At 40.8% G+C, this 24,838-nt stretch overlaps 1 non-coding gene across 1 annotated transcript; it reads left to right on the top strand.

Annotated features, from left to right (window-relative positions):
• The first annotated feature begins 19,500 nt into the window (after window positions 1-19,500).
• LOC118588195 lies at window positions 19,501-19,608 on the top strand. Its single transcript, XR_004945583.1, has one exon. It is a non-coding gene; the product is annotated as a U6 spliceosomal RNA (small nuclear RNA).
• The last annotated feature ends 5,230 nt before the right edge of the window (window positions 19,609-24,838 follow it).

Raw genomic sequence — 24,838 nt, 5'->3', positions numbered from 1 at the left:
AAAAGCAACAAAGATCTTTTTTAGCAAAGCGTTGCGCCTCCACATTGTAGGTGTATGGCAATGTTTTAGAGAGCAGTAATCTGTTATTGCAGGTGGTCGGACTTCAAGCACTTCCGTATTTTGAGAATAGATCAGACGGAGTGCAACAACTTTTATTGAAGAATTGCCGAATTTGAAAATCAGAAACACATTTTCTGCGGCTAAGATTAAGTTAGCATGTATTACAGTCACTTGGGCTTTTCTGTAACCCTACAAGGAGTATAGTTGCATAGGTTATTCCACATGTCACAAGATTGGAACCTTAGTCACCCTTATCATTCCAGATCTTTAACTCTAATCTTCTTAAAAGTGGAGAGAATTTTCTATGTTTTAGAAAACTGTACAGTAGCCAAGTCAATAAGAAATAATGCAAACCCACCTTTTATTTTTATGTGGTAAAGTGAATTTTATTCCTGAGGGTTTTTTTTTATTATTATTATTCTTTTAGGCTCTGATGAGGTTAAATGTTGAGAGCGTGACCCAAAATTATCTTTTAAAAGCTGTCTTTAAGCACACTTGTACATCCAAAGGAAGGTGTGTGTTTTATGGTTCACCTGTCACTTAGGAGTGAATATTATCAACATATTCTCTAAATCCAGAAAACAAGTTGATGTGTATTGTTTGACTGATAACAATAACATCTCAGCATGTTGCCCACTGAAAATGAAGGAATAAAAAAAAGATGATCCAGTTTTTATCTTAGGCCAAGATTATCCCAGGAGAAGTAAGACAGCTGACACATAATTAACAGGAGAACATAGACATGGCATAAGTTGTCATCAAAGAATTTAAGGACAGTAATCTGAGTTGGGAAAATTCATCTTGTCATTTAAAAGGAAGAAATATTTCCTTGTTCTTCCTCTATGTAATCCTGACTTGGGTGGTTCGTGGGGTTTTTATTATTATTATTTCTTTTTTTATATATTTGTGCTTTAATTTTACACATCAGCCATGGGTTCCCCTGTCCTCCCCTATCCCACGCCCACCCCCAACTTCCCCCATCCCCTCCCCTCCATTCCCATCTCCTCCAGGGCCAAGACTCCCCTGGGGATTCAATTCAACCTGGTAGATTCAGTATAGGCAGGTCCAGTCCCCTCCTTCCAGGCTGAGCAAAGTGTCCCTGTGTAAGCCCAAGGTTCCAAACAGCCAGATCATGCACTAAGGACAGGTCCGGGTCCCACTGCCTGGGTGCCTCCCAAACAGTCCAAGGTATTCAATTGTCTCACTTATCCAGAGGGCCTGATCCAGTTGTGGGCTCCACAGCTTTTGGTTCATAATTCATGTGTTTCCATTAGTTTGGCTATTTGTCCCTGTGCTTTTCCAATCTTGGTCTCAACAATTCACACTCTTACAGTCCCTCCTCTTTCTCGACAATTGGAGCTCCACCTGGGGCTTGGCGAAGGATCTCTGCATCCACTTCCATCAGTTATTGGATGAGAGTTCCAGCACGACCATTAGGGTGTTTGGCCATCTGATCACCAGACTAGGTCAGATCAGGCTTTCTCTCGACCACTGCCAGCAGTCTACAGAGGATGTATCATTGTGGATTTCTGGGGACCTCTCTAGCACTTTGCTTCTTCCTGTTCTCATGTGGTCTTCATTTATCATGGTCTGTTATTCCTCCTTCTCCCTTTCTGTTCTTGATCCAGCTGGGATCTCCTGCTCCCCTAAGCTCTCTTCCCCTAGAACCTTGCCCTTCATTACTCCCACTGTTGTCCAGGTTTTTCATGTAGATCTCATCCATTTCTCTGTCATTGGGTGATCCCTGTGTCTTTCCTAGGGTCCCGTTTTCTAGGTAGCCTCCCTGGAGTTGTGTAGCAGTCTAGTCATCTTTGTTTTACATCTAGTATCCTCCTATGAGTGAGTACATACCCTGGAAACAACCTAGATGCCCTTCAACTGAAGAATGGATAAAGAAAATATGGTACATATACACAGTGGAGTACTACTCAGCAGAGAAAAACAATGACATCATGTGGTTTGCAGGCAAATGGATGGATCTAGAAAAAAATCATCCTGAATGAGGTAACTCAGACTCAGAAAGACAAATATTATTATTTCTTTTGTTTTTGCCATTATAATATAATTATATCATTCTTCCTCCTTTCCCTCCATATATCCCTCCTTACTCTCTTTCAATTTCATGGTCTCTTTTTTTAGTAATTGTTACATGCATATATATGCATATAATATATACATAATAGGAATATATTCCTAAGTATAATCTGTTCAGTCTATATAACATTATTTGTATATATGTTTTCATGGCTGAATATTTGTTATTAGATAACAATTGGAGTGTTCTCCCCTGGGGAATGCTATTTCTCTTACTCTCAGCATTCCTTAGTTGTCTATAGTTTTTTTGTGTGTAGGATTAAAGCCTCATGCTCTTTCCTTCATCCGCTTTAGCATGTTTATTGTTATTCTTGTTCAACTCATATTTAGGCAGTCATGTTGGTGAGACATTACTGTAGCCTCTGACATTGCTAAGAGACACAACCTCACAGAAAACTCCCTGGTCCTCTGGACCTTACAATATTTCCAGTCTCTCTTCCACAATGTCCCTGGAGCTGTAGGTGAAGGAGTGTCTTATAGATGTATCCCTTGGGACTGGGCTTCATAATGTGGCGTTTTCATTGGTCGTGGTTTTCTATAATAGTCTCTATCTGTTGCAAAAAGAGGTTTCCTTGATGAAGGATGAGAAATACATTTATCTGTGGGTATAAGAACAATATTTAGAATGTAGTTAGGGCTTATGCTGCTTTAATAAAGTGAAAGTTGTATGTTCTTTTCCAAGGTCCATGACTTCACTACCTCTGTGTAGTAGGCTAGGTTTCCAGTACCAGCCATGATTTTCTTCTTGTTGAGCTAGTCTTTGGGTCAATTGGAGAGCTGTTGGTTACTGCCAAGGTATGTGCGCCATTACTACACCCTTAGGGTTATTGTGTCATGGCAGTAACTGTTGTGGTTTATAAGTATTGTAACTGGGTAGGACTGTCAGTTGCTTCCCTCCTTTGGAAGTTCACATGGTGCCTCCTGGCACCATGAAAGCTGAAAGCTAGCCTTCAAGGAGGATGCATGTATGTCAGTTTCAGCTTAGGGGTCTCTGGACCCCATGTTTGAAGTTTGTGGTGTCTTCAGCCATAGGGATTTACTGTCCTCCTCCGGGAGGCAATCAAGGGCAGTAGCAGCAGCCTGTATTGTTTTGACAGTCTCTTGGACAACTGTGACTAACAACTCAAAAGAGGGCTTTTCATGCCGGGTGTTGGGGATCTTTGTTAGATGGTCTTTGGATCCTAGAGGGAGCATTGTCAGCTTATATGAGAAATTTTTATTTAAACTATACACAGGCTTTCAGTATTTTTTATTTTGGTAAGTAGTTAATTACTTAGGAATTTTTCAGACATCACAACTGCTGTTTACCCTTCTCCTTCCTTCTGTATTTAAATCTCCGTCTCCCTAGATAGAGCCCTCTTTTTTGCCATGTCTCCAACTGAATCTGTTGTACCCTGTTATTTCCCTCTCTATTGCTTCCCCAGCCTCTTACCCTGTCAATGATTCCTTTTTACTTCCCTGGTTTCTGCAGTTACTCCAGGATATGTACTCGCATCTGGCAATTTAGAGCAAGAAACCAGCAATGAGAAAGAACACGTGATGTTTGTCTAGGTTACCTCACTCAATACAATCTTTTCTAGTTCCACCCATTTACCTGTAAAATTCATGATTCATTCCTTTTTCTTCACAGCTGGATAATATTCTGTCGTGTACATGTACTACATTTTCATGACCCACCCACCAGTTGAAGGACATTTAAGTTGTTTCCTAGCTATTGGGAATAAACAGCAATGAACATTGCTGAGCAAGACTTGGTGGAGTAGAATGTCAAGTCCTTTGGACATATGCAAAGGAGACAGGTTGTGTGGAAGGTTGGATTTTCATCTTTTTGAGACTTCTCCACACTCCTCTCTCCTGGCTGCACCAATTTGCAGTCCCACCAGCAATGGATGAAGGTTCCTTTTCCCCACAGCCTCAGCAGCATTTGTTGTCAGCTGTTTTGTTGGTCTTGGCCATTCTGGCTGGTTAAGATGAAATCTCAAAGTTGTTTGGGCTTGCATTTTCCTAATTGCCGGGATGATGAACACTTTTTGTGACATTTCTTAGCAATTTTCCCCTCCATTCTTTTGAGAACTTTCTGTTCAGGTCCCAGGCCCATGTTTTGAACAGACTATTTGGATGGCCCTAATCCACTTCACTTCTGTTCGTAAAAGAAGGAGAAAACTGGAAAGCAAAAACACAATATACAGAGAAAAGACTCCAAAGACTCAGCAAGAAGGCAGCCACCAAGTCAAGGACACAGACCTGAGAAGAAGCCCAATTTACTGACATCTTGTCCTTGGGTGTGCAGCCTCCACAAAACAAAACAAAAATTCTGTTTAGTTTAAGCCACAGCTACACCATTAAAGGCAATCCCACTCATCTGTGTTAGAGAAATTTCTCTGCCTTTAGGTTCGTGGCCAAGTCCTCCTGTTGCTCATCGTTCCCATAGCTGCTCTTGAATTCTTTGTCCTCACTGTTTTTCCTGTTAGGTAGCTAATAAGCCATTAGCAGCTTGGAAGTTATTGGAGATGGACCCTACCTTCATGATCAGCTTTAAGTCCCACCTCCTATATGCCTCACAGGGAAGAGGAAAAATATCAAAAGCACCCTCCTTAGCATTTGAAATATCATGTGTGGTGGTGTGGAGGAGAGTGGTCCCTATAGGCTGCTCATATTTTTAAATACTTGGTCCCAAATAGGTATAACTGTTTGGAAAGGATTAAGAAGTATGACATTGTTAGAGGAGATGTATCACTAAGCAGGCTTTGAGTTTTCAAGACTTGCTCATCCCCAGTGCCTCTATGTGTCGTGTTTGTGAAGCAAGACATGAGCCAGCAACAGTTCCTGTCATCATGGACTCTGACTCTCTGACACCATAAGCCCAATTAAACACTTCTTTTATAAGTTACTCTGGTGAGTCACAGCAAAAGAAAAGTGACCAATACACCACAGTTAATGGTTTAGTAACCCTCTTAACAAATGTGGACAATGACTGATAATACTTTTTAATCAAGATAGCAGACAAGGCCAAGACCTCCTGTGCTGGTTAGTTTAATGTCAACCTGACACAAGCTAGAATCATCTGAGAGGAGGAACCTCAATTAGAAAATGTCTCCATAAGATCTAGCTGTAGGGAAACCTATAGGGAATTTTCTTAACTAGTAATTGGTGGGCTAGGACCCAACCCATATTGGGTGGGGACATCCCTGGGCTGGTGGCAGGCTGAGCAAGCTAAGAGGAGCAAACCAGCCTTCTGAGCTAGGAGGGGGGTCAAGAAATAAAGCAAATAAAGATTTTTCAGTATTTCCATATTCTACAAAATAAGACAGGAGTAAAATAGCATAAAGTAGACTATTATATAACCAAGTGGTTAATGACATGGTGAAATCTCTAAGTGTTCAATAATTTTTCTTGGGTAATTCCTAATTTTAATGAACCTTCCTCCTATATTTTCATCTTGGTGTTTAAAATTCTCAATATGGTTTCATACAGACAAACAGGCACAATCCTCAACACAATATGTCAACATCTTCACACTTTCAAATGTGTTCAGTGAAATCTCAGTAGCATAGTTATTTAGTGCCTGTCATCATCTATTTGAAAGCTACCTGCAAATCCACTCAAGAGTAATTCTGAGATGGTTGAAATGGTCTGAGCCTGGACTGTGGAGATTCTAAATACGGTATAAATTTATTTAAAATACATAATCTTGTAGTTACAGTAGGTGGGTTCCACAGTATTTGAACTGTGCCCAATTAAGCTGTCCAAACATGCAAGCAAAGGCCTCAGGAAATGGCTCAGAGAGTAAAGTGCTTGTTGCATGAGCAGGAAGTAAATCCTGCATGTGGATCCCCAACAGTCACGCGAAGGTAGATGTGGGAAGGCATAGGGCTTGCTGGCCAGCCAGTTCACTAGCCGTTGGACAGTTTTAGGTGCAGGAAAAGATGCCATCTCAAAAAATAAGGTTCGAGAGCAATTGAAACTCTAGCTGGTATGGATAGTGTAAATGTTTCTCAATCACAAACATATACATACACCAACACCACACAATGCATGACCATATCCAAATTTGCTTACCTCCATTGATGGTATAAGCCACAACTAGAATGCTTTTTTTCCCAGAATTCTCTTTCAAATATATTTGTTACAAAATAGTCTTCAAGTGGTTTGTGGTTGCTGATCCTATTTTTAGAGGGAACCATATTTAGGTCATCTCTAAGGCTTTCAGCCTCTTTAGAACAATATTGAGGATGAGGCAGAAAGCTTAAGCCTAAATGTTGTTTCAACTACTATGATTCCCTGTGTATTACCTGTCATCTTTACTGTGGCCTTCCAGTGTTAGGAGCATCCCTGGTCTGCATTCTCCGAAGCTCCTCTCTGGCATGCAGCTCTAGGACCATGGAATTTTCCTGCTCCCTAAGGCCAGGTAGCACCCCTTCCTGCTCTATGTCCATTCTGTGTTATGCAGTGAATAGATCCACAGAAAGTGTTTGTTTCCCAAATTACATTATTTTGTGCTTGGCTTTATTCATCTCTGGATCCTCAGAATGTACCACAGTTTGGGGTTTGTACTTTTCAACACAAGATTAATAAATGAAGGAGCACACAACCATGCATTACAGTTTATGCAAGCATGTTCTTTAGGATTTCCAAATTAAAATGTTCATACAAGATTTAAAAAGTTTTGTTTCATGCTTTTGCTGTATAGCAAATGTGTGCATATATGGGCAAGTGCTTGGATATGGTCCACATGGCAGGGTGAACTTCATGAATACCTGCAATAAGTTTAGTCTTATTTTTCTATCTCTGGACTACCCCTTACATTTTTCAGTTCTCATACCATACTCTACACATACATACACACACAAACACACACAGAGGGAGAGAGGGAAAGAGAGGCAGACAGACACACACAGATACACAAAGACACACAGAAACGGACACATAGACTCATATTCATACAGAAAGACACACAGACATATACACAGAGGCATACACACACACAGGGAAACACACATGCACAAACATATATACACACAGAAAAAGACAGAGGAGGCAGATATACAGAGATATATAGAGATAGACACACAGATCACATACATATAGGAAGACACACAGACATACACACACAGAGGCACACAAGCAGGGAAACACAAGCATACACACACACCTAGAGATGCCTCCCATCCCTTCTCCAAAGTGAAATGGTAAGGATGAGAGATGAAGCATAACAATGTGGAGACCAAGGTCTCTATATTTTCTGTGTACTCATCTAGCCAACTCAAAGTGAGCTTTGCAATTTTAATTGCCTCATCAATAAATCTCCTTTGGTTTCCTTGGATCTTTGGGGGGCAGTTGTGTGGGTTTGGGGTATTGACATAAAAGCTGCAATGTTGGAGGTAGACCCTAAGCTGGATAAACATGAAGGACCCTCAGGGTTCTGGGGCATGTGGAGACCCTCTGGTTGGAAATGAACTGGCATGTCTAAGATTCCTGCTGGTGTGGAGTAAGGACCAAGTAATGACCCGGCTTGTGAAATCAGCCCTCTGGGGCTGGCATGGGGTCATAAACCAAGCCAATTAAATTCTTAGAGGAAAATATAATTGTGCAAACTTCAAATGTTGAGTTGAAGTGTTCAACAGTAAGCTGTTCTTTTAACTGCCAGCTCAGGCTGAACCCACTACCTCTTCCTGTTCTGCTAGTAACTAGCAACCCACCAAGCTTGGGTTTCTGGATATAGTAGGGACAAAGTCCTTTCCAAACAGCTTGAATGTCCTAATGGGCAGAACTGAAGCATGGGCGATAATATAAAAACTATTTGGGGCTTAGAGTAGATTCTGGAGTGGGTAATGATTTTTTGGCTATGGAAATGGGGTGAGTATATTTTTCATGTGAGAACTAAATGACTTTTGGTTGGGCCAGAGGGTAGATCATTATGGGACAGACTGTGTACTCCCAAGTCTCATATGTTGAGGACCTAATCTCTAATCCCTGGTGCCTTGGAATGTGACTATGTTTGGAGATTGGCCAATTAAAGATGTAATTGAGGAAAAATGAGGTCATGTGGTGGCTTCTAATCAGATATAAATGGTGTCTTTATAGAGAGAGGAGACCAGGGCACCCCTTTGTACATATACAGAGGAAAGACCGTATGAGATCAGAGCAAGGAGGTGACCATCTGCAAGCTAAGGAACGTGCTCTCACAGGAAGCCAGCCCACTCACCCCTGTTCTTGCATCCACAGCTTGCAGAACTATGAGAAATAAGTTTCTGTGTGTAAGGCACCCAATTGGTGAGTATTTGTTATCACAGCCATAAGGCACTAACATATTCACTTAGTCCAAGAAGATTTAATTAATGAGTAACATGGAGGAGGAGATTCAAGAAAAAAAAATCTGAGTAAGAAAGTGAATTATATAGATTAAGAAAAATATCATAGTAAAATTGAATACTATAAAGAGCTATAATAAATACACAAATTTCCCTGAAAAGGTTCAGGGTCTCTCTCCACTAGGCTGTGCAAAAATGGACTCTGAGGCTCAGACTGGATTAGTGATGTGGGAAAGGGCTGGACAGACCCAGTGCACAGCACCTGCCGAGTGTGCCTAAGGTTGGTTTCCATCCTTGGGGTTGCCAAAGAAGAAATAGCTAAGGGGAGCGGCCATTAGACTTCCCTGAGGTCAGATTTCAGTCTCCCATCCTCTCGTTAGCTCCACCACAGCTCCGTAGTTAGGGCATTTGAACTTTTGCAGACTCTAAATTCTGGTTTTTCCTTTAGCTAAATAATCTCTCTACACAAACATGGTGGCTTCTGGCAGAATCCTTGCAAATCCCCTGCCCTGAGCAGTGGTTACTCTTTACTTATCAGTCAAAAGCATTGTTTTAGACTGCTGTAACTGCTCTTTCTTGGCCCTGTCAGCTGCAGGTAAGAGAGCCGACTGTGGTGGCTGGTACCCCAAGTGCAAGCAAAGGCTCCTGGGTGCTTACACTGAAGACTCAGGAATTTGGGAGAAACTGTTCAGTTCCAGAATTCAATGGGTCTCAGGTTGGGTTGCCAGGGCTGAGGTCACGTGTGTGACCTTTTTTCCATTTTCACAGCACAGCCTCCCCTCTCACTCAAGACAAAAACTCATAAAAGCGTGCCAGGGAAATATGATTTTTTTTCACACTTCACAAAGCTGTCAAAAAGCCTTCGATCACTAGTTTTGCTTTTAACTTGCAAAACCTTTCACACAGCTCCAGCCCAGCTCCGAATCTGGTGGCCAAACAGTTGTATTTCCTTCCACAGGAAACAGTAGATCTGTTGTTGGAGAAGACTGTGTGAACTTCAGACGGAGTTCTGCAGGCTGTTGCTCATGTTCAGAAGAGCAAGAGGCCCTGGCTTCTGCAGGGATGACCTTCATGTCAGAGCGGGGGTGAGGGGGTTCAAAAAGCACAGAAGCATATTTCAAATTTCCATGGGGGAATGTCTGTGTGTGTTGACTGACACAATCATCTTGCCTCTTGGATCTAAGCTACATTTCCACCTGTGTGTTGTAAACGGGATAGCTAGCAAACAATTCAGTAACAAGTTTGGGAACGTAGGCTGTTAGGTCTGATCTCAATATCTTTGAGGCTTTTGCACATAATTCTAGTCCTCATTACTTGTCCTGTGTCTTTTTAGACCTTCCTTTTTGTAGCCTACTCTATGCCAACTCTAAGAATGCTTAATTAATTGCATTTCCTCGTGGTCTTTTCCCCTTCTCTGTTGAAAATTGCCATCAGTGATTTGAAAAATGTGGTGCCTGGGCTAGCAAGAGTAGCAACACCTAGGGACTTACTAGAAAGATCTTCCAGCTTAACTCTGTGCTGTCTGAAACAGTGAATCAGTATACTAATTGTGACTTGGTTTTCTGTGCTTGGACCTGCTCTGTAGGAAGGCTTTAGCGTTATTGTTCAGCTTTTATGAGCGACAGAATAGAAGATAGAGTCATCGGCTGCCTGGCCCTCCTTGTGCTTATTGCTCAACTCAGCAAGACAAACTCTTGTACCTCATTTTTCTCCATTCCCAACCTCCGATAAGGCTTAGGAGTCATTGCAGAAGATGGGCAGAGCCACAGATGGTGGCTGACTAAAAGGAAGCAGTGTTTCCCACACATAGCAGGGCCTTGCACAAATGAACTCACAGGAATTATGACACCTTGCCAGACCTGTGCATGCTTAGCCAGACAAAACCTAAGCATGGAAAGGGGAGGTGGAAGCTTAGACAGTGTTTGAAGAAAACTAAGGCCTTAAAGCTTTGAGTCCCAGTTCCACTTACCTAGAAGCTGTGACCTTGGGGGCAGTTACTGAACTTCTCTGAACCTCAGAACCAACAAATGCATCATGAAGGTAATGCTATCTACCTTATGGGCTTATTGTGAAGGTTGTAGATAGAAAAGGCTTAGTACAAAGCTCAGTGATGAGGTAGTAAATTATTATCTACATGATGAGATTGTTGAGAAAGGTAAAGATAACAACGATCAAACTTCTAGCATGCCATGTGCTCTTAAGCACACACTGTTAATCCCAGCACTAGGGAGGCAGAGGCAGGCAGATCCCTGAGTTGGAGGCCAGCTTGGTCTATAGATACAGTTCCAGGACAGCCAGGACTATACATAGAAACCCTGTCTCAAAAAACAAAATGAAAGGAAGGAAGAAGGAAGGAAGGAAGGAAGGAAGGAAGGAAGGAAGGAAGAGAGAAATGGCAGCTTATTTTTGTTAGTAAGTGCATTTCATTGAGTGTTGTTGGCTGTGATGTCATCTTCCAAGCAAGTCAATTGGATGGTGGCAGGGAGAGCTAGAAGTAGAAGGAAGAGAGGTAAGCAGAAAGGGTCATGACAACTCAGCTTCCTATACTTGAGTACACTTAGAGCAGCTCAGTGAGTATGGAGACACACAAAGAGCTTCACTGTTTGGGCCTTCCTCAGTCCTTTGCTCTCTCTCTCTCTCTTTCTCTGTGTGTGTGTGTGTGTCTGTGTGTCTATGTGTCTGTGTGTCTGTCTGTCTGTCTCCCCTCTCCTCTTCTCTCCTTGATCTCCTGATCTTCCTGCCACCACCTCCCCAGTGATGAGATCACAGGCAAGAGCCACCAGAGCTGGCTTTTAACTCCCTTTGAAAGGATAAATTTGGGGAAAGAGTAGCATAGTAACTAAAGGATGTGACATGTAGGTGACATTTCACAGAGGGTGTTTGCAGGTTTTACTAGAAAGTTCACAAGCAAAATACACTGGGGCCTAAACTGAATTTGTTCTCCCCACAGTGCTGCAATTAAACTTGGTGTTTGTTGAATACGCTTACTTTTCTGACCATGGACTGCAGTCCTATACTTTCCAGGGAAACTTTGGCAATCCTACACCATCCACAACCTTCGTCCAAGTACAGACTTACAACCTAACATTGGCCCATGTCTTAGTTAGGGATTCTATTGCTGTGAAGAGACACCACAACCGCAGCAACTCTCATAGAGGAAAACATTTAATTGAGGCGATGGCTTACAGTTTCTGAGGCTTAATCCAATATCATTGTGGTGGGACATGGCAGCATGCAGGCAGACATGGTACTGGAAACAGAGCTGAGAGTTCTACATCTTGCAGGCAACAGGAAGTGAACTGAGACACTGAGCAGCATGTTGAGCCTATATGAGACCTCAAAGCCTCAACAATGACACACTTCCTCCAACAAGGCCATACCTACTCCAACAAAGCCACACCTCCTAACAGTGCTTCCTTTTGGGGGCCATTTCTTTTGAACCACCACAGTTCACTTACTTTTGTTTTTGTTTTTGATAAAATCTTAGCAAGGTTTAATCCAAGTCAAATACACAGAACTAAGAAATAGCTTTGAATCAAAAATCTTCACTGAAAAATAACCGTATTTATTACAGAGCCAACTTACTCCCTAGGTGTTTGAGAAAAATACATTAATAAAACTGGGGTATTTAGGCTTGTGGGTTTCCTTTCTAAAGGAAGAAGAAGAATGTGCAAAGTCCTTTTGAATCACCAGACAGACAACTTGGAATTTACAAAACTGGTTATTACTAAATCTCCCAAGGAAGCAACTTTCCACATACTCTAATCATCTGATCATCCTGAGCAGTAAGCTGATGAGGTGAGGCGAGGGTTGAGTGGGTCTGCTGCCCCGCGCTCTCTACAGGTATCCAGATGCCCCCACTCTCCACAGACCAACAGCCAGTTTTTACAGTGTGGGGCAGGCATGTCTGCATCTGTCCCTGTTACTGTGGAAAGACTCTGTTGCTATCTAGAGCTAACATGTGACAATGCTGTTTGTAGCAGCTTCCTGCCAAGTCATGCTACCGTCTTCAGACTGGCAGGAGCAAGTCTTTTCAACAGCCCAGTGACTTGGAAGAACCTGAACGAGCAGGAGGCACCCTGTCCTGGATGTTCTCTCAAGCCCCTGGTTCCTTTTTCTCTGCCAGTCCTCTAGTTCTAGGCTTCAGCTCAGCGGTTACAGACTTTGCTCAGACTTGGCTGCATGTGTGCTTATACATTTTTTTTTAATTCTTTTAACTTTTATTGATTCTTAGTGGATTTCACATCATGCATTCTGACCCCACTTATCTCCTAGTCCCCTCGAATCTCCCTCTGACCTTGCAACCTCCCCCCATCCCTCACCAAAAAAATTTCTTAAAGAAAACCCCAAAACCAAACCAACCAAACAAACAAACATAAAGGACGGGGTGGGAAAAGAACCTTGTCCTGGAAGCTGTAGTGTGGCCCAGTGAGTCACAGTTTATCCTTTAGTCCATTCATCTTTACTTGTAAGTGTTCATTGCTATGAGTCGTTGGTCTTGTTCGAGCCTCTGGCTTCTGCTACACCATGGATAATGGGCTCTCACTGGGACTCCCCTTGGATATCCTGTTGTTGTCCTGTGTGGTAGAGATCTTGCAGTTTTGGATCTGTAGTTTCATCCACTTCACATGCTCCAACAGTTCATAGAGGGGTGGATGTTGGGATGGGCCAACTCATAGCCCTGTTCCTGGGTGGTAGCTGAGTTGGTCAGCCTGCCAGCTTTCCCTCCCTTCTACAGCCAAGTGTATTTCCTGTTACATTCCATCTTACTTGCCTGACCCCCACCCCATCTGAAGTAGGCAGCTATGTGTGGCTCAGGAGACTTGGCTTTTCAGTAAGCAGAAATCTAATTCGCAATTGTGTTTCACAGTCTTTCCTGTTTCAGGATGCTTAAGAGTAATTTCCTTTGAAGAACACTACACAAGTATGCACATACTCATTGTGCATGCTGTGGAATATAAGTAACTACCATCTAAAGTACACAAGGAGGTTAGAGAAGTCTGTTCTCTCCCTCTTCCACCTGGTTTCAGGGCTCAAACCAAGATCATCAGGCCAGTACTTTTATCCACTAAGCCATCTTGCTGGCTTCTCTTTTAAAGTTCTTCTCTAAGCTATTAGCTAAATATGTATTTGTAGGTGGCATAAATATGAACTTGAGCTTGGATCAAACAAGTACAAACAAGGTTAAGGATGTCACTTCTGAAATGCTATGTATTTCTATTCACAGACTGGCAAACACTTGGTAAAATTTCTATTGGGCTATATTCACTAATGCCACTCTGGGCCTTCTGAAGAAACTCTACTTCTCACCCTACAGGTTCTGGGGATAACAATGAAGATGTGGTTGTAGAACACCTGTGAAGATCTTCCGTTCCAGATACATTAGATATGATGTGTGTTAGATAATCCCATAGCTTCACCCAAGATGTCTGTTGTATATCTGAAGAAACACCAGACGCTGAGTATTTCCTCAATGCACACCACTGCCAGTGGTCAGGGAAGAGAGGAAGCTCCTTGCTCTGGAGCTTGTATTCCCAGCCTTCCTCTCTGCGGACTAACCTCAGCTTGGGCTTTCAGCAGGAGCATATAGCAAACAGGGGAGGAGCCAAGCAGCTGTGTCTGGTTTCACTCCTCCCCTGAAATCCCAATAAAAACAACAGTAAAGGGATTTCTTTTAAAGACACATTCGGAAAGGGGCACGTGGGATACGAGATGGTAACAATCAAGTTGAGGAAGCTGGACACAGGATGTGGAAGTTGAGACTGAGCATGAATGCAAATGGGGAACCTCCCAGTGACTAATGAAAACCGGGGAACTGGCCTTGTCTCCATGGCTAATGATACTGGGTGTCTCTGGGCTGGGAGCAAAGAAAGGAAGAATAGAACCTGTTGCAAAACTGATTCTAGATCTACCTGGAAGTTTTCTCCAAACTCCTGTTTTCCTCAACATTGAAGAATTCTTTCTGTGGATGAAAGAATCATTACAGTTATCCAAACCCAGAGTTTTAAATGACAGTTTCAATTCCTTTAATAAATACCATTTCACACTCATGAGAATGGTTAAAATGTAAGACAGACAGAGCCAAGTGTTAGTGGAATACTAAAAAGACCAGAGCTCTTGTATTCTGCTTGCAGACCTATAAAATAGTCACACTGCTTTTGGAGAACTGTTGGGGAGTTTTCTGAAAATTTAGACTTATATTCACCCTGTCATCAATCAATTTCACTCCCAGGTTATTTATACAAAGAAAGATGAAAGTGCATGTCCATGAACAGATTACAGAAGAGTGTTTGTCAACTGTATTTGGACTTGCCAGAAGTGGGAAATTACCAGATTTTCCATCAACAGGAGAACAACAGAGACACACTGTGACCCTAGATGAAGACCCAACGATAAGAAGGCATGAATTACCAGTGCTCATGACTATCTGATGGCTCTCAAAATACTGTGTTGAGCTAACGGGGGCCAGGCAGAGCAGTGTGTTCTGTGTGGTTGTTTTCTTTTCTTTTGTTTTGTTTTTTTGTTTGTTTTTTGAGACAGGGTTTCTCTGTGTAGCTTTGGAGCCTTTCCTGGAACTCACTCTGTAGTCCAGGCTGACCTCAAACTCAAACTCAAAGAGATCTGCCTGCCTCTGCCTCCTGAGTGCTGAGATTAAAGGCGTGAGCCACCACCACCTGGTCGCCTATGTGGTTGCTTGTAACCTGAAGCCCAAGGAGCAAAGCTACTTTAGGGGTAGAGTCAGACAATGGCTGTCTCTATGATAGAAGAAGAGGTTGGCCAGGAAAGAGTGTGCAGAGATCTGCGTGGATGATAGAAATGTTGAATCTTGTTAAAGGCAGTGTTTTCGCCGGGCGCACGCCTTTAATCCCAGCACTCGGGAGGCAGAGGCAGGTGGATCTCTGTGAGTTCAAGGACAACCTGGGCTACCAAGTGAGTTCCAGGAAAGGTGCAAAGCTACACAGAGAAACCCTGTCTTGAAAAACTAAAAAAAAAAAAAAAAAGGAAGTGTTTTCATAAGTATGCAAATGTGTTCAAGCTCATCAGATGGAATGCCAGTGATTGGTGTTTTGTGTTGTATACAATTGTTGTATTCAATATTTATAAAATGCTGGGTGATGCTTATTAACTTGACAGGTTCTAGAATCCTCTAGGAGAGAAGTTTCTCAGCATGTCTGTGAGGGAGCTTCTAGATGGGGCAAGATGGCCCACCCTAATTGTGGGCAGCATCACTCTGTGCGCTGGAGCCTCAGAATGAACCAAAAGAAGGAAGTGAGCTGCACACCAGCATTTGTTATTCTCTGCATCCTGACTCTGGATGTAATGTGACCAGTTGCCTCATATTCTTACTATCATACCTTCTGTACCATGATGGACTGCACCCTTCCACTGTGAGCCAAAAGAAACCCACCCTTCATTCCTTCTTTGACTTCTCTCAGGCCTTCGGCTACAGCAGAAACAAGTAACTAATTCATACTGGTAGCAAAATAATACATGCACTAAGAGATTTTACCTAAAATAATTTTAAAAAATTGTTATGTTTTAGAAACTTCCCAGGAGCTTTATGCAAACCATTTAATTCAGTCTTTGTGTTTCCTTGAGTTGACACCAAATTTACAGCTGAGGAAATGAGGCCATAAAGTAAGAAACTTGCCCAATGTTGCTCAATGAATCAGAGGCAGAGCTGGGATTTGAACCCAGGAACACACCTTCAGATTTTGTAAACTATGCTACTGCACTGACTGCACTGTGTGGCCCCTTGATGGCTGAGAAGTTGGAAAGGTAGTAAAAGAAAATGAGGCTGAAAGTACAGACACCCAAATAACGAACCTGACACAGAGCTCCTTCTGGCAAGTTTTGCTGGAGTAGGGTTTGGACAGCTCTTAGGGACTGGGCTCTTGACAGCTGTGACTGAGACAAAAGGGCAGGCATGTTATTTTTCTCCTTCTTCTTTGATAACAGATGCCCTTATTTGTTCAGGGTGAGGAGAAGCCTGGCTAATATCTTCTCAAGTGCCCTCACAATGATAAGTTAAATGGCACACTCCAACTTAAAAGAAAATATAAGCATAAGCTTGCCACTGTTTTAGCAGAGTTTGGACACAATCTTCCTGTTTGGGACTTCAACATCAGGCTGGATGTAAAGTAAGCATATTTCAAACAAGAGGTCGAAAATTATATGTTAAGAATGTAAGAGCAAAAATAAGAAGCTCAGGTCCTTGCTGCCCTGGGAGCCCCTACCTTAGCCCAGGATGGCTTATCACAGGGATTCTTAGAACCTGAGAGTCAGAGAGCTCTTTGGTAAGACCACTGCATTTGGGGTTCCTGTTAAAGCAGATGAATGACATACTTGACTTCTCTTCCATCCAGGGAGTGATAAAGCTTGTGACCAGGCAGCAGGTAACCGACCACCTCTGCAAATCAGCCGAACACATGCTCGTGATACTTCTCTGCCATAGAGTATGTAATAAAGAGGCACTTGTGTGCACTAGTTTCAATAACAGTTACAAAAAGAGTTTTCTGTTAACATTTTATGCCTGAAATAATGAGGTAGATGTTTGATAAATTTTCTGTCTGAACAGTGTCTAATGGTTGTCATTAACTTTACCTTCTCTCTTTTTCAAAGCCAGTTTGTCTATGGAAATGCTTGTTACTCACTGGGCATTTACTCCACTGATCCATGTTCTAAATGCTGTGTATTGTTCAACTCCATGATCGCAAAAGTTTTTTGCAGGGTCATTTTCATTAGAAATATTTAATGAAAGCCAGGTAGAGTGGCATGAGTCTTTAATCCCAGCTCTCAGAGGCAGGTGCATCTTTATAAGTTTAAGGCTAGCCTGGTCTACATAGTGAGTTTGAGGACAGCCAGAACTACATAGTGAGACCCTCTTGTAGATGAATTTCTAAATGGTCTTAATAAATAAAAAACACAGATCCAGAAATTTGGGTTAAAGCCCAAGAGAAACATCAGAGTAATAGGACAAACCATGGTGAGCTAATGTCACCTCACCAACTCTTCAGCTTCCAAAGAGAGCTTCTTCCTGTATACTCACATCTATATGCCTTTTCTGTTCTGTTCTCTCATTGGCTCTCTTAGCCCAGCTACATCACTTCTTCTTCCTACACATCTCTGTCACTTTCTGTCTGTCTGTACAGACCTACAGACCTCTATGGTTGGTACTGGAATTAAAGGTGTGTGTGTCACCATGCTTGGCTCTGTTCCCTAGTGTGGCCTTGAACACACAGAGATCCTGTCTGCTAAGTGATAAGATTAAAGTCATGTGCTACCACTGCCTTACTTCTTTGTTTACTTACAATGGCTGGCCTTTTTCCTCTGATTTCCAGGCAAGCTTTATTTATTAGAGCACAAATAAAATATCACCACATTTCAGCACAAATAAAATATTACCACATTTCCCCTTTTTTGTCTAAAAAAAAAAGAAGTTATAACAAATAAATAAGAAAAACTATGTATAATAAGTATAATAACTATATATAATATAAACAAGCAATAAATACAACTAGATAGTTATAATTATAATTTTCCTTAGTTATGATAAAAGATAAATTAGATATGAAACTTTAGACTCACAAATATAGGATAAATGATAGAATATTTTCTTTAATTTTACAAAATACAAATGGACTAGATTTTATAACTGTAATTCTTGCTTGATAACTATTCTATTATATGTAATTTTACTAGATTAAAAGTTAAAACCTTCCTTTTTGATTTGACAGAAAAGGGTAAGTGCTATGGGATGTCATTCTGTATGCTGTGAATATGTGTTGCTTTTATTGATTGATAAATAAAATGCTGATTGGCCAGTAGCCAGGCATGAAGTATAGGCGGGGTGAGTAGACAAGGAGAAATCTGGGAAGAGGAAGGGCAGAGGAAGCAAGATGACAAGGCAGAACTGAGAAAAGGTACCAAGCCACATGGCTAAACATAAATAGGAATTATGGGTTAATTTAAGTGTACGAGCTAGTCAGTAATAAGCCTGAGCTAATGGCCAATCAGTGTTTTATCAATCCATCAGAGCAACACATATTCACAGCACACAGAATGATATCCCACAGCATCTTGTCTCATAAAAAAAAAAACAAAACAAAAATCAAAGAAAAAGAGAAATATTTAAAAACATCAATCAATGCCTTAATATGAATATTTTCTAAAAATTAATCAGAATGATTAAGCAACAATATAAGGCAGCAAGCCAAGGTTTGCAATTTACAGTCAGACACCAAGTCTTCCTAGCATTTCTCGTGAGCCAGACTTCCAACTATTGCTTAGGACATGGCCAAAGGCTGACAGAAATTTAAAGTTGATGACAACCATAAATTTTGTCTTCAAAATTGGAAACAAATTTGAAAAATATTATCATCTGATGCACTAAATCTCTTAATGGTCTGGAAATTTTTTGTCATTGTCTAGAGATGAAATTTAGAGACTTGGCAGATACAGTATTAAGCTTTGTGCAGAAAGGATCCTGCAAGGAAAATGGTTTCTTATAAATCAAGCCATTAATCAAAGAATTGTGGCTTCCTAATTATAGTGGTTTAAATAAGAATGGTCTCCATAGGCTCACATATTTGAATGCTTAGTCACCAGGGCGTGGCACTTTTTGAAGGATTAGAAGGATCAGGAGGTATGGCCTTCTTGGGGTAGGTGTGGACTTGAAGGAAGTGTGTCACTGAGGGGTGGACTTTGAGGCTACAAAAGCTCAAGCCAGGCACAGAGTCTTTCTCTTCCTCTCTGGACCTGTAGATCAGGATGACACTGAAGACCCAGGATCAAGAGGAGAGGCTTCTCTGGGTTCCTGGACCCTGGATGCTGGAGGTAGACTGAGCAGAGTTCTCTGGAGAACACCGCTGGACTGTGCCATACCTTTCCGAGACCCTGTTTCCTAACCTTTCACTTATAAGTTACCCCACAAAATAAACCTCCCTTTTAACTACATTGAGTGGCCTTAGTAATTTAACTAATATCTGACACCCAACATGGGGCACGAACCCATGACCCTGAGATTAAGAGTCTCATGCTCTACTGACTGAGCACATATACTAAAACTGGAATGATTCAGAGAAGATTAGCATGGCCCCTGCACAAGGATGGCATGCAAATTCATGAAGCATTACATATTTTTAAAAGAAGAAAAAGTGGAATGGATAGGTATAAGATATTGTGGTAGATTATTGTATATACTAGTAAACAAATTTAGTAAAATAGCAGCCTTAGATAATTTGCACTGTTATGGATTCTTATATGTTGATACAAATGTAAACTATTTTTATATTCCTGTTTAAGATAATTTGTATATTGATATAAATACAGAACTATATTTGTTATAATGTACATATATTTCTACTCTTATTTGAAATATTTGTATATTGCTACAAATGTAAATTTATATCTGTAATACTATATATATATGTTCTACTTCTGCTTAGAATATTCTGTATATTGATATATAATTAAGATTATTGTCATATTGCATATTGCACTATACATTCCTACCTCTGTTATAAATATCTTGTGTATTGTCACAATTTTGAAGTCACCGTCCTTTACCATACATTTGCTTATAGACTGTTTACCTTGTTTACCTGAAGCCTTGGTCCTTAGGTTATTTAGGTAGTTAAGATTTATAGATTTATAGTCACCTATGCTTGTCATCTCTATAGTTATGTTAGTTAGGTTATCCAGATTTATAGAACATAGGTCAGATGGACCTATGTAATCTTCAAACACTTCAAACTTCAAACACTTCATAGACCTAGAGAATATGACATATAAATAACTTGGAATTCTGTTGACGTGAGACACAATTGCTCCTGACAGCACCAATTTGATCCCGAGAGAACATTGGGCTTCTAAAACATTTCTGTAGTTAGAGTTTTCCTGCCTGGCCCAGTCAGGACAAATCTCTCTTACCTGCCAGTCCCACAGTTGCTCAGACCCAACCAAGTAAGCACACAGAAACTTATATTGTTTACAAACTGTATGGCCATGGCAGGCTTCTTGTCATCTACTTCTTCTATCTTAAATTAACCCATTTTTGTTGGCTTGTGGCTTACCGGTGTCTTTACATGTTGCTTCTCATGGTAGCGGCTGGCAGTGTCTCCTCCCAGCCTTCCTGTTCCCATCCTCCTCCTTTTCCTTGTCCTGCCTACCCTATCCTTCCTGCCTGGCTACTAGCCAATCAGCACTTTATTTGTACAGAGTGATATCCACAGCACTTCCCCTTTTCTTTTTTGTTAAAAAAGGAGGGTTAACTTTTACATAGTAAAATTACAGATAAAAAAACAATTATCAAGTAAGAATTATAGTTACAATATTAAAGAAGATATCCTATCTATCTTATATTTGTGAGTCTAAAGTTTTATATCTAACTTATCTTGTATCATAACTGAGAAAATTATAACTATCTAGTCTTCAACCACATCAAAGACCTTAGAAGGATATAATATTATCTGAGAACTGGGAGAAGGATGCAAGCAACTTTCGGGAGTCTTGCAGGGTAGACAGAGACAGCTGGCATCCTGAACAGTCACCTAATGTTCCTTTGTAAAGTTGGGGCATTTGTCTTCAGCCCACAGGGCTAGAGTCTCTCAGTCACTTCTCTCAGTGTCCTGTAGAATGTCTGGCAGTTTCCTCTGTGAAGCAGGAACCTGAAGGACCATTTTGTCAAGCAAAGTTTAGTGTTCACCTTTCTATGGGTCCTGTATGTCCAGGCAATAACAGTTTCTTGCCCAAATGGCTATTTTTGCCAAGGTGAAGATAAACTCCATATGAAGTGTCTTCAATGCCCATCCTCCTCTCTGAAGTAAATTGGTACTGCCAGGAGCAGACATATCTCACTGTCCAGAAAGTCTAAATTTTAAAAATAGTTTAAATGCCATATTCTGTAGACCTTTGAAGTGTTTGAAGATTACCTGTCTATCTGAAATATCTCTGTGTATACCTAGAAGACTTAACTAACATGGCTATGAGTATGATTATCATAGATGACCAGATATTAATCTATTTTTAATTATCCATTACAATTTTAAATGAGCTGTACAAACATAATACCTTAAATGGAGTAGAAATATACACACAGTATAACAAAATTAACTAAGTTTGTATCAATAGACTAAAATCTATACCAATGTAAAACATTTTAAACAAGTTGTTGCTCTTATAGTTACAACTTAGTATATATACATATATAATATCTTAGGTATAATATATTATGTATTAGACTCAGGTTCTTTAGGATAGGACACCTTTTGGAATGATCTTTGTAACATGCCACCTACCAACTCTCTAGACTTCCCTGGATTTTACTATGTGTTTTTTGCTTGATATTGTTTGCACTTATTGTAATTCCAACTTATCTAGGTCATTATCCCTCATTACTCCTGGACAATATTTGATAACCATCTCTTTGTATATAGTTTTGTATTAGGTTAGAACTTCCTTATTTAGACAAAAGGGGGAGATGTAGTGGATAGCCATCCCAGCATTGGCCTGGAAGTTCCAACCCCCATTGAGGCTTCAGTAATGGTCATGCCCACAAGGCGGGGCAGAGGAGGAATCCAAAGACCCAGGATCAAGGGGGGGTCTCTCTCTCTTGGTGCTGGGATGCTGGACACAGGAGGTAGACCCAGCAGAGTTCTCCAGAGAATACCACCGGACTGTGTGATACCTTTGCCACACCCTACAACCTATCCCTTCATTTGTAAGTTACCCCACAAAATAAACCTCCCTTTTAACTATGTGGAGTGGCCTTAATAATTTCACCAATACATTTCCATTTGGAAGTTTGTCTTCTTGGCACAAAATGGCCTATTGGGCAAAGAACTGCCCTTGCCTCAACTGCTGACAATATGAGTGCTGTCCTTCTGGACAAGTGGGACACAAGGAAAAGTGACTTCTGAACTCTGCCAAGATAGGGTAAGATGGTCTTTCAGAATTCCTACTTCTGAAAATGATCTGTCACATACTCTAGGCCTGTAGCCAATTTGAATGCACCAACAATGCTGAGAAACATTAGGTGACTGTCCAGGCTGCTAGCTGTCTCTGTCTAATCTTATAAGATTCCCAAAAGTTGCTTGCATCCATCTTCCATTTCTCAGGTATCATCTTCCTTCTCAGGTCTTTGATGGGATTAAAGATTAGCAGTTATATTTATATATATAATCTTAGATAGAACATATCCAGTATTAGATTCAGGTTCTTTAGGATAGGACACCTTTTGGAATGATCTTTGTAACACACCATTTACCTATGCTCTAGACTTCTCTGGATTTTAGTATGTGTTCCTTGCTTGATATTGTTTGCATTGGTTGTAGTTCCATCTTATCTAGGTCATTATCCCTCATTACTCCTTGACAATATTTGATAACCATTCCTTTGTATATAGTCTTGTATTAGGTTAAAACCTTCTTATTTGGACAAAATGGGGAGATGTAGTGGGTAGCCATTCCAGCCTTGGCCTGGAAGTTCCAACCCCATTGAGGCTTCAGTAACTGTCATCCCTACAAGGCAGGGCTGAGAAAGGACCCTGAAGACTCAAGATCCGGATGGGCCAGCTCTCTTGGTTCCTGGACCCTGGACGCTGGAGGTAGACTGAGTAGAGTTCTCCAGAGAACACTGCCGGATGGTGCCATACCTTTCCCAGACCGTTACCTATTCCTTCACTTGTAAGTTATCCCACAAAATAAATTTCCCTTTTAACTATGTGGAGTGGCCTTAATAATTTCACCAATAATCAGGATCCGTTCCTGGTTCATGAACAGGCTTTTTGGAGCCCAGTGCCTATGGTGGGATACCTTGTACAGCCTTGGTGCAGGAGGAGGGGCTTGGACAAAAAAAAAAAAAAAAAAAAAAAAAGATTTGCCTTGGTCATGGTGTCTCTTCACAAAAATAGACAGTGACCAAGACACTAATGTACCTAAGACAACATGAACATTTTTTTTCCCTGTGATTCAGTTTAGGGTAGGTAGAATATTTCTATCTGCAATGAAACATGATAAAGGTTTACATAATGATATAAGAGGCTGTGTATTACAGAGCCCAGTGAACAATTTGTGTTTCCTTATTTTCAAAAAGCAGAAGTGAAAACTGATCCTCAGCTAGCAATATTGAGAATTGGGACTGAAGCAATGATATAGAAATAAAGTTTTGTGTTAGCTTTTGGTTTCTGGGTCACTTTGGACCATTGTGTCCTATCATTTCTGGATGAAGCATTTGAAACCATGGGTATACATTTTTCTGGACAAGCAGGAAGAAGAGGGCATTGGCACTGGCTAGCTACAGTGCTGCAAAGTCAAGGGCAGTTTAGCTGCCTGAACCTGTGGAACAGAGCCAGCAAAGCAGAGCCACCGGGCATTGCCGGGAGTTTCCAAGCAATCACGTTTCTTTCAGTGGGCTGAAAGTGGGTATCTGCTTTTGTTACTTTGTACCTTCGCTCTTACTTGATACTTTGTAGAGTTGTTGAAAACACTTACTGCCCTAAGTGTTAACAGCCCCACTCCTGTTGAAAACGTAGTTGGCAATGTTCTCATTAGTAAAGCAGGGATGGACTCAAAAAGGTGTCTGCATTAATCCTGGAGCCAAGGCCACACTCCCAGGCAAAGCACAGCCTGTGTAGCCAAGGAGCTTGGGAACTTGCTTAGTGCTGTTGTAGCTACAATTGACTTTTAGGCTCTGGCTAAAATTGGACCATGAAATAATAGTTGAGACTCAAAACAGAAGAGAGAACCCCTGTACTTGAAAATATAGAATGAAACTAAATAAATGTGGCTAAAAAACATCTTAAAATGAGGAAAACAATTCAGCAAAATGATGACGTGTAAAATAAATATCTCAAATAACATTTCTTGTGTGATCAGTAACTAGCTAGAAAGTGCTATCCACAATGAACTAAAGCTTGCAAAGACCAGGACAATCTAACAAAAATGAGGCTTTTATGAAAGAAAGCATAAAAATAATTTGAAAGATAGGAGATGTTTTTGAATAAGGAGACTCAGCATTAAAAATGAATTCTTATTTGCCAATCAAAATTTAAAACCTTTTTAGCTTAACAAAATGATTCTAACATTGAGCTAGGTAATAAAAATAGAGATGAGAATGGCTTATAAAATCTTGAACAAAGGGAATATTGAAGTCAGACTCACACTACCATATAGTAAAATATAATATAGGACCCTGGTGATTAAAGCCACATGGTATTGGCAAAGAATTGACAAATCAATGAAACACAGTGGATAACTTTGAAACAGACTCCAGTATGTAGAAAAATACATAATAAAGAAAATGTCATAAACCAATGGGGAGGGCTTTTTCTTCCAACAAATAAGATCGAGAGCTCTAATAAACTTCAGAGAAAA

Source organism: Onychomys torridus, chromosome 7, assembly GCF_903995425.1.
Source record: "Onychomys torridus chromosome 7, mOncTor1.1, whole genome shotgun sequence".
Lineage (NCBI taxonomy): Eukaryota > Metazoa > Chordata > Mammalia > Rodentia > Cricetidae > Onychomys > Onychomys torridus.
Note: the sequence above shows the minus strand (reverse complement) of the source record. Positions and strands in the feature narration are given on the sequence as shown.